This window comes from Notamacropus eugenii, chromosome 1 (genome assembly GCF_028372415.1).
Source record: "Notamacropus eugenii isolate mMacEug1 chromosome 1, mMacEug1.pri_v2, whole genome shotgun sequence".
NCBI lineage: Eukaryota > Metazoa > Chordata > Mammalia > Diprotodontia > Macropodidae > Notamacropus > Notamacropus eugenii.
Window position 1 is genome coordinate 57,598,905 of NC_092872.1, and position 4,286 is coordinate 57,603,190.

A 4,286-nucleotide genomic window follows, 5' to 3' on the forward strand; every position below is an offset into this window, starting at 1 on the left:
GAAATACTGGAAAACTTAAGGCCAGTAGACTTGACTTTGAATGTTGGCAAGATTCTGGAATGTTATTAAAGGGATGGTTATTCAACATCTAGAAAGGCATCACAGTTTTGCCTGAAATTTTCCATGCTATGTTTTTGCAGGTCATGCCCAAGTAACCTCATTTCATTATTCTACAAGGTTATTAGAATGAAAGATCTGGAAGTGAATGATAAGCACTTATGTGCTCATCATGTGCCAGACACGGCAATCAGTACTAGAAATACAAATACAGAGTACAAATACAAAAATGAGATAGTCTCTGTTCCCCAGGAGTTCACATTCTAATAGGGAGAGATAGTGCAAATAGAGGTGCCCAGGAAAGGGAATTTAGACCTGGAAAGTCACAGGGGATGGTGAGCTGATACTGTTCTTACTCGTCCTTCATTCTCAAAGATGGCCATAACATCAGAAAAGTGATGCCATGACATGTAAGAGAATTGGATTTAAGTGAGGGAGGTGTCTGCAAAGTCACCAGCCTCACTTTCTCCTCCAGAGCCATCTGGGTCTAGTGGCCAGATATAGATCAGGATGACTGGAGCTGGCAGCCAATAGATAAATGGTAGATATAGCATAATACCTAGATTTGTTTAAACTGCTGTTTGTTCTTATTTCAAACTAGTTTCCCAATATGTTACTTCTTACCTCCTTTTCTCAGTAAGCCATCTTTTAATAACAAATATTTTGTGAGAGGAAGCAGTTCATCAAAATCAACTGCTAGACTGACCAGATCTGACAGCAGATACAGCGTTCTACGCCCATAGTTTCATACATTTTCAATGCAGGGAGGGAAATACATTTCCTCGTCTCTTTCTTCTCTAGGGTCTAACTATTTCATTATAATTATGCAGCATTCAATTTCATTTTATTCTTTCCATTTATATTGTCACATATATTTTTTCCTAATTCTGTTTACTTCACTTTCTATCAGTCTCCATAAGCTTTCCTGTGTTTGTCTGGATTCTTCATCATGAACAGCAGACGTGCTTTTGTCATTGGATGAACACACCAGCCAATGTTATTTCCTTACCTCTGCCACAAATAAAGTGAGCAGTCTATGCTGATGATACAACAGCTGGGTTGAATGAGCATATTCAGCATGATAAATCATGAAATGACATCTTCTCACTTTTTTAGTTTAGGACATTTTTTTTAGTTCAGTTATTTGGTTCTAATTCTGGTCTGTGTGGTCCTGTTCAGAAACTAGAATTATGGGAAGTCCCACCTAGCTACAAAAATGAAGGCTTCCTTTTATCTGGTTATTTAGTTCTTCCCATCTTTTTCTCTCAATTAAGTAGCAAAATAAACTCCCCTTTCCTCTGCTCTACTTCAACTTTTATTAGTTTTTAAAATTTATTTTCTGAGGCTTTCTAAAAAAGATTTCTTTCTCTTATTTTCTTCATTACTTATCTTCACTTTTGGTCTATTCTAGATTTTTATTCTTTGATTTATAGCCCTTAGACTTTCTTTAGTCTCTATATTCCTTATGGAATTAAAGCTTCTAAGGTATCATTATTGCCTTATAAATCTTGGCTCTAGGTCACTTTTTTTGTTGTTGTTGTGGCTCACTCTTAGAAATACCAGTTCCTGCAGGTGACAGAAAGGATATTGCTCCATGGCAAGAACTTTCCTGTATCCCTAATTATGTGGTTTATTATTAAACTTTGCCCTCCTCATGGTCATTTTCCCCCATTTGTCTTGAAATATTCTCCCACCCTTCTGAATGTCAGTTACCCCAGGAATTCTATTTCCCATCCTCCTGAGGTAAAGTGAGTGATCTCTCTATGCACCACATCCCTACAGATTATAGTCATTATAAGATCTACATCTTCCTTTATAGACTATCTCTTCTCATATGGGAACATTCATTGGTGGTGTGCCTCCCCCCATTCTCCCTTTCTCGCAATCCTTCCCTATGTCTCCTTACCCATCTTCCTGTAGGAAGATTACAAAATTTATTTTCCCTTCATTATTAGCTTTTGACTTGATTAGGGTACATCATATATTCCCTCTCTTATCTTCTTCCTCCCATCCCCCTTTTCAGGTGTCCTCCCAATCTCTAATTTTTTCCCACAAAACACATTGATTCATTTGTAGGTCTGGCATCACAAGATTGAGTGCATGATGTTTTAGATCTGTTTCTTCACCATAAGTTATTTGACCTCTTTTATCCTTGTCTCCTGTGTGCATTTAGAAAGAAATCTCTTAATCTTGTAAATCTCTGTTGTGATTTTATCGTTGTTATATTTGTTTGTCTTTCTTGCATATCTGTTGTTTGATGTGTTTGAAAAATCAGGTCTGGTTTTCTTCTTTAGGAATGTTTTGAATGCCTCTTATTTCATTGATGATCAGTCTCTAGATTATGGGGTATGTCTCCTTAGGGTGCATCTTGAGCTCCTTTACTTTCTGGAACACGTTATCCCCTTGCCTACTGCAGTTTCTGGTGAGTGTAAAATAGCTTTAGGTTATTGAAATTTCCTTTCTGTCACATTTGTAAGTCTTTATCCTAGCTGATTGCAAAATTTGTTTTTAGTCATTGGAATTGTTCAATTTAACCACTATGTGTCTTGGCATTTGAAGCATAAGTTTTATTTTGTGGTGGTTTTTTCTTGGAGGCAATCTGTGAATTTTTTTGATTGACACTTTATTTTGTGAATTCAAAAGTTCTGGGAAGTTTTCTTGTATCACTTCTGGCAATATAATAAAAGTTTTTTGACTTGTGTTTTTCTGAGAGACCTATAATTCTTAAATTGTTTCTACACATCCTATTTTCCAGATCAATATGTCTTGCTTGTACCGAGGGTATGTTTTCTTTTAGTTATTGGTTTTTGCCTCTTTTCTTCTAGATTGTCCTTCACTTCTGTGTATTTGCATTCCCTCTCAGTTGCTCTTTAACTTATTTGGTGAGACTTACCACCATGGTATCAAGTTTTTCTGTATTTCTGCTGTGCAGGACATAATCTCTGCTTTCACAATAGTTATTTCTCTTCGAAGCAATTCAGGAATATCCTGTTGTGATTTTGTACTCTTGGGAATCCTCTGCTACCTCAAATGTTGATTAATTTCCTTTGTCTTGCAATATTTATTCATAGATGTCTAGACTTTTTTGGGCTGCTTTAGAGGTCATATTCATTTCTGTTATTAATATCTTTCCTATAATTTTATGTACTTAGACTCAAAGTCTTTAACTGAGTTTTCTTCCTCCTGAGATTTTTGATAGTTTCATTTTCCCCCCTCCTCCTTTATATTGCTTTCTCTCTTGTTTGCTGTCTGACTCCTTTGATTTTGGTATCCCTTGGGTCTAGACTTTAGAAAAGGACTGGGGAACCTGTGACCTCAAGGCCACATGTGGCCCTCTAGCTCCTCAAGTGAGGCCTTTTGAGTGAATCCTAACTTCACAGAACAAATCCCCTTAATAAAAGGATTTGTTCGGTAAAAACTTGGCACCCGAGGACCTAGAAGGCCACAGGTGACCTCAAGGTCTCAGGTTCCCTACCCATGCTCTAGACCTAAAAGTTGTCTGAGTCTTCTCCCATACTGGCCAATTCATATTTTACTGGCCTCAGTTTCTGCCCCAAGTGACTTGGAGTGGAGGGAGTAACTGGCTCCAGCTGGGTGCTGGGCTTTTCCCCTCAGGTTTAATGGAGTGCCACATAGACACACACACACACACACACACACACACACACACACACACATATCCTACCCCAGTTATCTTTCATCCTCAGTTTTCTAGCCAAACTGTGTTGCAGCAGAGAGGACACAACTGTTCTAGCCAGGACAGACTTCTGCCTCTTGATTTTTCCATGGTACTGGGAGAAGGGAACTGGTAAAGTGGAGTTCTGTTGAGTCTGTGGATCAGCTTATACAGTCATACTACTGGAATGTGGTGGGCAGTAAAGGAAAGAGCATTGAATGAGTGAGTCAGAGGTTAGGGATTGACCTTCTCTGGTGTTAGTCTATCAGGCTATTACTTCATTAAGATTCTTAGTGTCCTAGATGGTGGAGGTAGTGGAATTGCTTTCTCTCTTATGCATAATTTTTATTTTGGAGAGGTTGAAAAGGGTGTGAGAATAAGAGAAAACATATAATTCCTCCTCTTGTTGGTCATGTCCAGTTATTATTTATTAATCTTTCAATGTGCTGATATCCTCATCTGTCCAATAGGATGCCAATTATGAAGATCTAACAAAATGGTGGCTTGTCTTTGTAAGTGCTTTGGAAGGTTTGTTAGTTATTTTTAATGTCTC